Source organism: Triticum aestivum, chromosome 4A (genome assembly GCF_018294505.1).
Source record: "Triticum aestivum cultivar Chinese Spring chromosome 4A, IWGSC CS RefSeq v2.1, whole genome shotgun sequence".
Lineage (NCBI taxonomy): Eukaryota > Viridiplantae > Streptophyta > Magnoliopsida > Poales > Poaceae > Triticum > Triticum aestivum.
The window spans coordinates 544,638,998-544,650,770 of NC_057803.1; positions in this window are offsets into that span (position 1 = coordinate 544,638,998).

The window sequence follows — 11,773 nt, forward strand, 5'->3', positions numbered from 1 at the left end:
TTTGGACTCGATACGGTCATGAAATAATTTGCATTGGGTACTGAAATGGTCATGTTCATTGCAAAGTTCACAAGTATGGCTAAGAAAATTTAAATTTTCAGCACAAGCATCTAGCCTTTCTTGCAACCATTTAGTTTCCAAGTACTTATGCCTCTTGCAATATCTATCTTCCCTATTTGGTGTGTACTTGCAAACCAATATACTCCACAAAAATCGACATGCTTATAAGAGATATTTTCATCATGACTAGTGCAATCATCATTAGTACCATGGATATTCAAGGAGTTCATACTAACAACATTGCAATCATGCTCATCATTCAAAGATTTCGTGCCAAACATTTTAATGCATTCTTCTTCTAACACTTTGGCACAATTTTCCTTCCCATCATACTCACGAAAGATATTAAAAAGATGAAGCGTATGAGGCAAACTCAATTCCCTTTTTTTGTAATTTTCTTTTATAAACTAAACTAGTGATAAAACAAGAAACAAAAAGATTCGATTGCAAGATCTAAAGATATACCTTCAAGCACTCACCTCCCCGGCAACGGCACCAGAGAAGAGCTTGATGTCTACTACACAACCTTCTTCTTGTAGACGTTGTTGGGTCTCCAAGTGCAGAGGTTTGTAGGACAGTAGAAAATTTCCCTCAAGTGGATGACCTAAGGTTTATCAATCCGTGGGAGGCGTAGGATGAAGATGGTCTCTCTCAAGCAACCCTGCAACCAAATAACAAAGAGTCTCTTGTGTCCCCAACACACCCAATACAATGGTAAATTGTATAGGTGCACTAGTTCGGCGAAGAGATGGTGATACAAGTGGTATATGGATAGTAGATAATGGTTTTTGTAATCTGAAAATATAAAAACAGCAAGGTAACTAATGATAAAAGTGAGCATAAACGGTATTGCAATGCTAGAAAACAAGGCCTAGGGCTCATACTTTCACGAGTGCAAGTTCTCTCAACAATAATAACATAATTGGATCATATAACTGTCCCTCAACATGCAACAAAGAGTCACTACAAAGTCACTAATAGCGGAGAACAAATGAAGAGATTATGGTAGGGTACGAAACCACCTCAAAGTTATTCTTTCCAATCAATCCGTTGTGATATTCCTATAAGTGTCACAAACATCCCTAGAGTTCGTACTAGAATAACACCTTAAGACACAAATCAACCAAAACCCTAATGTCACCTAGATACTCCAATGTCACCTCAAGTATCCGTGGGAATGATTATATGATATGCGTCACACAATCTTAGATTCATCTATTCAACCAACACATAGAACCTCAAAGTGTGCCCCAAAGTTTCTACCGGAGAATCACGATGAAAACGTGTGCCAACCCCTATGCGTAGGTTCATGGGCGGAACCCGCAAGTTGATCACCAAAACATACATCAAGTGAATCACGTGATATCCCATTGTCACCACAGATACACACGGCAAGACATACATCAGGTGTTCTCAAATCTTTAAAGACTCAATCCGATAAGATAACTTCAAAGGGGAACTCAATCCGTTACAAGAGAGTAGAGGGGGAGAAGAAACATAAGATCCAACTATAATAGCAAAGCTCACAATACATCAAGATCGTGCCAAATCAAGAACACGAGAGAGAGAGAGAGAGAGAGATCAAACACATAGCTACTGGTACATACCCTCAGCCCCGAGGGAGAACTACTCCCTCCTCATCATGGAGAGCACTAGGATGATGAAGATGGCCACCAGAGAGGGATTCCCCCTCCGGCAGGGTGCCGAAACGGGTCTAGATTGGCTTTCAGTGGCTACTGAGGCTTCTGGCGGCGGAACTCCCGATCTATTGTGCTCTCTGAAGTTTTTAGGGTATATGGGTATATATGGGATGAAGAAGTACGTCGGTGGACCTCCGGGCTGTCCACGAGGTAGGGGGCGCGCCCAGGGGGGTGGGCACGCCCCCCACCCTCGTGGGCAGCCCGGGACTCTCCTGGTCCAACTCCGATACTCCGTGGACTTCTTCTGGTTCAAAAATAAGTTCCGTGAAGTTTCAGGTCAATTGGACTCCGTTTGATTTTCCTTTTCTGCGATACTCTAAAACAAGAAAAAAAAAGAAACTGGCACTAGGCTCTAGGTTAATAGGTTAGTCCCCAAAATAATATAAAATAGCATATAAATGCATATAAAACATCCAAGGTTGATAATATAATAGCATGGAACAATAAAAAATTATAGATACGTTGGAGACGTATCAATGGGTTGGATGAGATCTATCATGTAATCGAGTTAGTTTTGTTAGGGTTTGATCCCTAGTATCCACTGTGTTCTGAGATTGATGTTGCTATGACTTTGCTATGCTTAATGCTTGTCACTAGGGCTCGAGTGCCATGATTTTAGATCTGAACCTATTATGTTTTCATGAATATATGTGAGTTCTTGATCCTATCTTGCAAGTCTATAGTCACCTACTATGTGTTATGATCCGGCAACCCCGAAGTGACAATAATCGGGACCACTCCCGGTGATGACCGTAGTTTGAGGAGTTCATGTATTCACTATGTGTTAATGCTTTGGTCTGGTACTCTATTAAAAGGAGGCCTTAATATCCCATAGTTTCCATTAGGACCCCGCTTCCATGGGAGGGTAGGACAAAAGATGTCATGCAAGTTCTTTTCCATAAGCACGTATGACTATATTCGGAATACATGCCAACATTACATTGATGAATTGGAGCTAGTTCTGTGTCACCCTAGGTTATGACTGTTACATGATGAACCGCATCCGGCATAATTCTCCATGACCGATCCATTACCTACGAGATTTCCATATATTGTTCTCCTCTTATTTACTTTTCCGTTGCTACTGTTACAATCACTACAAAATACCAAAAACATTACTTCTGCTATCGTTACCTTTTGCTACCATTACCATTACTATTATATTACTTTGCCCCTAGAGGCAATAATAAAGTTATTATTTATTTCCTTATTTCATGATAAATGTTTATTATTCATGCTAGAATTGTATTAACCGGAAACATAATACATGTGTGAATACATAGACAAACAAAGTATCACTAGTATGCCTCTACTTGACTAGCTCGTTAATCATAGATGGTTATGTTTCCTAACCATAGACATGTGTTGTCATTTGATTAACGAGATCACATCATTAGGAGAATGATGTGATTGACATGACCCATTCCATTAGCTTAGCACCCGATCGTTTAATATGTTGCTATTGCTTTCTTCATGACTTATACATGTTCCTATGACTATGAGATTATGCAACTCCCATTTGCCGGAGGAACACTTTGTGTGCTACCAAACGTCACAACGTAACTGGGTGATTATAGAGGAGCTCTACAGGTGTCTCCAAAGGTACATGTTGGGTTGGCGTATTTCGAGATTAGGATTTGTCACTCCGATTGTCGAAGAGGTATCTCTGGGCCCTCTCGGTAATGCACATCACATAAGCCTTGCAAGCATTGAAACTAATGAGTTAGTTGCGAGATGAAGTATTACGAAATGAGTAAAGAGACTTGCCGGTAACGAGATTGAACTAGGTATTGAGATACCGACGATCGAATCTCGGGCAAGTAACATACCGATGACAAAGGGAACAACGTATATTGTTATGCGGTATGACCGATAAAGATCTTCGTAGAATATGTAGGAGCCAATATGAGCATCCAGGTTCCGCTATTGGTTATTGACCGAAGATGTGTCTCGGTCATGTCTACATTGTTCTCGAACCCGTAGGGTCCGCACGCTTAAGGTTTCGATGACAGTTATATTATGAGTTCATGAGTTCTGATGTATCGAAGGAGTTCGGAGTCCTGGATGAGATCGGGGATATGACGAGGAGTCTCGAAATGGTCAAGATGTAAAGATCGATATATTGGACGACTATATTCGGACATCGGAAAGGTTCCGAGTAATTCGGGTATTTTTGGGGGTACCGGGGAGTTACGGGAATACGAGGAAGAAGCAATGGGCCTCATGGGCCAAGTGGTGGAAGAGAGGAGGCAGGGCGCGCGGCCCCCCTAGCCCAAACCGAATTGGACTAGGTGGCCGGCCCCTCTTTCCTCCTTTTCCTCCCTCTCCCTCCTTCTCCTTCCCTTCCTTCCCCTCTCCTACTTGGACTAGGAAAGAGGGGAGAATCCTACTTGGAGTAGGATTGCCCCCCTTGGGCGCGCCTCCTCCCCTTGGCCGCCTCTCCCCCCTTGCTCCTTTATATACAGGGGCAGGGGGGCACCTCTAGACACAACAATTGATCATTGAGATCTATTAGCCGTGTGCGGTGCCCTCCTCCACCATAATCCTCGATAATATTGTAGCGGTGCTTAGGCAAAGCCCTGCGACGGTAGAACATCAAGATCGTCACCACGCCGTCGTGCTGACGGAACTCTTCCCCGACATTCTGCTAGATCGGAGTCCAGGGATCGTCATCGAGCTGAACGTGTGCTAGAACTCGGAGGTGCCGTAGTTTCGGTGCTTGATCGGTCGGGCCGTGAAGACGTACGACTACATCAACCGCGTTGTGCTAACGCTTCCGCTTCCGGTCTATGAGGGTACATAGACAACACTCTCCCCTCTCGTTGCTATGCATCACCATGATCTTGCGTGTGCGTAGGAAATTTTTGAAATTACTACGTTCCCCAACAGTGGTATCAGAGCCTAGGTTTTATGCGTTGATGTAATATGCACGAGTAGAACACAAGTGAGTTGTGGGCGATATAAGTCATACTGCTTACCAGCATGTCATACTTTTGTTCGGCGGTATTGTTGTATGAAGCGGCCCGGGCCGACATTACGCGTACGCTTACGCGAGACTGGTTCTACCGACGTGCTTTGCACACAGGTGGCGGGCGGGTGTCAGTTTCTCCAACTTTAGTTGAACCGAGTGTGGCTACGCCCGGTCCTTGCGAAGGTTAAAACAACACCAACTTGACAAACTATCATTGTGGTTTTGATGCGTAGGTAAGAACGGTTCTTGCTCAGCCCGTAGCAGCCACGTAAAACTTGCAACAACAAAGTAGAGGACGTCTAACTTGTTTTTGTAGGGCATGTTGTGATGTGATATGGTCAAGACGCGATAAGATATAAGTTGTTGTATGAGATGATCATGTTTTGTTGAAGTTATAGGCAACATGCAAAAGCCTTATGGTTATCTCTCATTGCATGAGATGCAAGCGCCAACTAATTGTTTTACTTTATCGCTATGCGATAGCAATAGTTGCAAGAGCAATTGTTGGCGAGACAACCATGTGACGACAGATTGATATAGATCAAGATGATGGAGATCATGGTGTCATGCCGTTGACGATGGAGATCATGACGATGCTTTGGAGATGGAGATAAAAAACACAAGATGATGATGGCCATATCATGTCACATATTTTGATTGCATGTGATGTTTATCTTTTATACATCTTATTTTGCTTAGTTCGACGGTAGCTTTATAAGATAATCTCTCACTAAATTATCAAGGAACAAGTGTTCTCCCTGAGTATGCACCATTGCGAAAGTTCTTCGTGCTGAGACACCACGTGATGATCGGGTGTGATAGGCTCAACGTTCAAATACAACGGGTGCAAAACAGTTGCACACGCGGAATACTCAAGTTAAACTTGACGAGCCTAGCATATAACAGATATGGCCTCAGAACACGGAGACCGAAAGGTCGAGCGTGAATCATATAGTAGATATGATCAACATAGTGATGTTCACCATTGAAACTACTCCATCTCACGTGATGATCAGACATGGTTTAGTTGATATGGATCACGTGATCACTTAGAAGATTAGAGGGATGTCTGTCTAAGTGGGAGTTCTTAAGTAATATGATTAATTGAACTTTAATTTATCATGAATTTAGTCCTGGTAGTATTAGCATATCTATGTTGTAGATCAATAGCTCGCGTTTAGCTCCCCTGTTTTATTTTTGATATGTTCCTAGAGAAAACTAAGTTGAAAGATGTTAGTAGCAATGATGCGGATTGGATCCGTGATTTGAGGTTTATCCTCATTGTTGCACAGAAGAATTATGTCTTTGATGCACCGCTAGGTGACAAACCTATTGCAGGAGCAGATGCAGATGTTATGAACATTTGGCTAGCTCAATATGATGACTACTTGATAGTTTAGTGCACCATGCTTAAACGGCTTAGAATCGAGACTTCAAAGACGTTTTGAACGTCATGGACCATATGAGATGTTCCAGGAGTTGAAGTTAATATTTCAAGCAAATACCCGAGTTGAGAGATATGAAGTCTCCAACAAGTTCTATAGCTAAAAGATGGAGGAGAATAGCTCAAGCAGTGAGCATGTGCTCAGATTGTCTGGGTACTACAATCGCTTGAATCAAGTGGGAGTTAATCTTCCAGATAAAATAGTGATTGACAGAATTCTCTAGTCACCATCACCAAGTTAGTAGAACTTCGTGATGAACTATGATATGCAAGGGATAACGGAAACGATTCCCAAGCTCTTCGTAATGCTCAAATCGACGAAGGTAGAAATCAATAAAAATATCAAGTGTTGATGGTAGACAAGACCACTAGTTTCAAGAAAAGGGCAAAGGGAAGAAGGGGAACTTCAAGAAGAACGGCAAGCAAGTTGCTGCTCAAGTGAAGAAGCCCAAGTCTGGTCCTAAGCCTGAGACTAAGTGCTTCTACTGCAAAGGGACTGGTCACTGGAAGCGAAACTACCCCAAGTATTTGGCGGATAAGAAGGATGGCAAAGTGAACAAAGGTATATTTGATATACAGATTATTGATGTGTATTTTACTAGTGTTCATAGAAACCCCTCGGTATTTGATACTGGTTCAGTTGCTAAGAGTAGTAACTCGAAACGGGAGTTGCAGAATGAACAGAGACTAGTTAAGGGTGAAGTGACGATGTGTGTTGGAAGTGGTTCCAAGATTGATATGATCATCATCGCACACTCCCTATACTTTCGGGATTAGTGTTGAACCTAAATAAGTGTTATTTGGTGTTTGCGTTGAGCATGAGTATGATTTGATCATATTTATTGCAATCCGGTTATTCATTTAAGTAAGAGAATAAATTGTTGTTCTGTTTACATGAATAAAACCTTATATGGTTACACACCCAATGAAAATGGTTCGTTGGATCTCGATCATAGTGATACACATATTCATAATATCGAAACCAAAAGATGCAAAATTAATAATGATAGTGCAACTTATTTGTGGCACTGCCGTTTAGGTCATATTGGTGTAAAGCGCATGAAGAAACTCCATGCTGATGGACTTTTGGAATCACTTGATTATGAATCACTTGATGCTTGCGAACCATGCCTCATGGGCAAGATGACTAAGACTCCGTTCTCCGGAACAATGGAGCGAGCAACTGACTTATTGGAAATAATACATACTGATGTATGCGGTCCAATGAGTGTTAAGGATCAGGGCAAGTATCGTTATTTTCTGACCTTCACAGATGATTTGAGCATATATGGGTATATCTACTTAATGAAACACAAGTCTGAAACAGTTGAAAAGTTCAAAGAATTTCAGAGTGAAGTGGAGAATCATTGTAACAAAAATAAAAGTTTCTACGACATGATCGCAGAAGTAAAATATTTGAGTTACGAGTTTGGCCTTCAGTTAAAACAATGTGAAATAGTTTTACTACCCACGTCACCTGGAACACCATAGTGTAATGGTGTGTCCGAACATCGTAACCGTACTTTATAAGATATGGTGCGATCTATGATGTCTCTTACCAATTTACCACTATCGTTTTGGGGTTATGCATTAGAGACAGCTGCATTCACATAAAAAAGGGCACCATCTAAATCTGTTGAGACGACACCGTATGAACTGTGGTTTGGCAAGAAACCAAAGTTGTCGTTTCTTAAAGTTTGGGGTTGTGATGCTTATATGAAAAAGTTTCATCCTGATAAGCTCAAACCCAAATTGGAGAAATATGTCTTCATAGGATACCTAAAGGAGACTGTTGGGTACACCTTCTATCACAGATCCGAAGGCAAGACATTCGTTGCTAAGAATGGATCCTTTCTAGAGAAGGAGTTTCTCTCGAAAGAAGTGAGTGGGAGGAAAGTAGAACTTGATGAGGTAACTGTACCTGCTCCCTTATTGGAAAGTAGTTCATCACAGAAACTGGTTCCTGTGACACCTACACCAATTAGTGAGGAAGCTAATGATATTGATCATGAAACTTCAGATCAAGTTACTACTGAACCTCGTAGGTCAACCAGAGTAAGATCCGCACCAGTGTGGTATGGTAATCCTATTCTGGAGGTCATGTTACTTGACCATGACGAACCTACGAACTATGAGGAAGCGATGATGAGCCCAGATTCCGCAAAATGGCTTGAGGCCATGAAATCTGAGATGGGATCCATGTATGAGAACAAAGTATGGACTTTGGTTGACTTGCCCGATGATCGGCAAGCAATTGAGATTAAATGGATCTTCAAGAGGAAGACGGACGCTGATAGTAGTGTTACTATCTACAAAGCTAGACTTGTCAAGAAAGGTTTTTGACAAAGTTCAAGGTGTTGACTACAATGAGATTTTCTCACTCGTATCGATGCATAAAGTCTGTCCGAATCATGTTAGCAATTGCCGCATTTTATGAAATCTGGCAAATGGATAACAAAACTGCAATCCTTAATGGATTTCTTAAAGAAGAGTTGTATATGATGCAACCAGAAGGTTTTGTCAATCCTAAAGGTGTTAACAAAATGTGCAAGCTCCAGCGATCCATCTATGGACTAGTACAAGCATCTCGGAGTTGGAATATACGCTTTGATGATTTGATCAAAGCATATAGTTTTATACAGACTTGCTATGAAGCCTGTATTTACAAGAAAGTGAGTGGGAGCACTACAACATTTCTGATAAGTATATGTGAGTGACATATTGTTGATCGGAAATAATGTAGAATTATCCTGTAAAGCATAAAGAAGTGTTTGAAAGGAGTTTTTCAAAGAAAGACCTCGGTGAAGCTGCTTACATATTGAGCATCAAGATCTATAGAGATAGATCAAGACGCTTGATAAGTTTTTTCAATGAGTACATACATTGACAAGATTTTGAAGTAGTTCAAAATGGAACAGTCAAAGAAAGAGTTCTTGCCTGTGTTAAAAGGTGTGAAATTGAGTAAGACTCAAAGCCCGACCACGGCAGAAGATAGAAAGAGAATGAAAGTCATTCCCTATGCCTCAGCCATAGGTTCTATAAAGTATGCCATGCTATGTACCAGATCTATTGTATACCCTACACTGATTTTGGCAAGGGAGTACAATAGTGATCTAGGAGTAGATCACTGGACATCGGTCAAAATTATCCTTAGTGGAATAAGGATATGTTTCTCGATTATGGAGGTGAAAAAAGGTTCGTCGTAAAAGGATTACGTCGATACAAGTTTTTGGCACTGATCCGGATGACTCTAAGTCTTCATCTGGATACATATTGAAAGTGGGAGCAATGAGCTAAAGTAGCTCCGTGCAGAGCATTGTAGACATAGAAATTTGCAAAATACATATGGATCTGAATTTTGGTAGACTCGTTGACTAAGCTTCTCTCACAAGCAAAACGTGATCACACCTTAGTACTCTTTGGGTGTTAATCACATATAGATGTGAACTAGATTACTGACTCTAGTAAACCCTTTGAGTGTTGGTCACATGACGATATGAACTATGGGTGTTAATCACATGGTGATGTGAACTATTGATGTTAAATCACATGGCGATGTGATCTAGATTATTGACTCTAGTGCAAGTGAGAGACTGAAGGAAATATGCCCTAGAGGCAATAATAAAGTTATTATTTATTTCCTTATTTCATTATAAATGTTTATTATTCATGCTAGAATTGTATTAACCGGAAACATAATACATGTGTGAATACATAAAGAAACAAAGTGTCACTAGTATGCCTCTACTTGACTAGCTTGTTAATCAAAGATGGTTATGTTTCCTAACCATAGACATGTGTTGTCATTTGATTAATGAGATCACATCATTAAGAGAATGATGTGATTGACATGACCCATTCCATTAGCTTAGCACCCGATCGTTTAGTATGTTGCTATTGCTTTCTTCATGACTTATACATGTTCCTATGACTATGAGATTATGCAACTCCCGTTTGCCGGAGGAACACTTTGTGTGCTACCAAATGTCACAATGTAACTGGGTGATTATAAAGGAGCTCTACAGATGTCTCCAAAGGTACATGTTGGGTTGGCGTATTTCGAGATTAGGATTTGTCACTCCGATTGTCGGAGAGGTATCTCTGGGCCCTCTCGGTAATGCACATCACATAAGCCTTGCAAGCATTGCAACTAATGAGTTAATTGCAAGATGAGGTATTACGAAATGAGTAAAGAGACTTGCCGGTAACGAGATTGAACTAGGTAATGAGATACTGACGATCGAATCTCGGGCAAGTAACATATCGATGACAAAGGGAACAACGTATGTTGTTATGCGGTCTGACCGATAAAGATCTTCGTAGAATATGTAGGAGCCAATATGAGCATCCATGTTCCGCTATTGGTTATTGACTGAAGACGTGTCTCGGTCATGTCTACATTGTTCTCGAACCCGTAGGGTCCGCACGCTTAAGGTTTCGATGACAGCTATATTATGAGTTTATGAGTTTTGATGTACCAAAGGAGTTCGGAGTCCCGGATGAGATCGGGGACATGACGAGGAGTCTCGAAATGGTCGAGACGTAAAGATCGATATATTGGACGACTATATTCGGACATCGGAAAGGTTTTGAGTGATTCGGGTATTTTCGGGGGTACCGGGGAGTTACGGGAATACGAGGAAGAAGCAATGGGCCTCATGGGCCAAGTGGTGGAAGAGAGGAGGCAGGGCGCGCGCCCCCCTATCCCAAACCAAATTGGACTAGGGGGCCGGCCCCTCTTTCCTCCCTTTCCTCCCTCTCCTTCCTTCTCCTTCTCCTTCCCTTCCTTCCCCTCTCCTACTTGGACTAGGAAAGAGGGGGGAATCCTACTTGGAGTAGGATTGCCCCCCTTGGGCGCGCCTCCTCCCCTTGGCCGCCTCTCCCCCCTTGCTCCTTTATATATGGTGGCAGGGGGCACCTCTAGACATAACAATTGATCATTGAGATCTATTAGCCGTGTGCAGTGCCCTCCTCCACCATAATCTTCGATAATATTGTAGCGGTGCTTAGGCGAAGCCCTGTGTCAGGACCCCGACTCGATGTCACATCGATCTAGCCGGTAACACCTCATATCACTTTGCGGCCTCACGCACGGTATCCCCACGGGTGTCGCCTTACCTTTGCCCGGGACCGTTTGCGCATTTTGGCTCACGTATATGATAGTGTCGCTAGCATCCATATCATAAAGAGCCCGGACTGACATGACTAGTCGTAAACCCAAAGTGGCACAGACTTACAGGGACAGGCATCCATGACCCAGCTTCGAACGTGTCGGTCATCAGCAAGTGGGTCCGGGCTGTAGCACTGGGCTAGCAGGACTCCGGTAAACCGGGCTGTAGCGGGCTAACAGGACTCCGGTACTCAATGCGTGACATTTCCCCGAAGGGACAGACACAGGAACGAAGAAGGACACATGCCGGCCAGCCTAAGTGTTCCAGAGCAGTAGCAAGCTACCATGGCTCAGCGGTAACACTAGGAGACATTTCCCGGTAAGAGAGGCTACTAAGGATAAACAACTAGGTAGTCAGATCCCACACATACCAAGCATTTCAATCATACACACAATATGCTCGATATGTGCAAATACAACGAAGCATC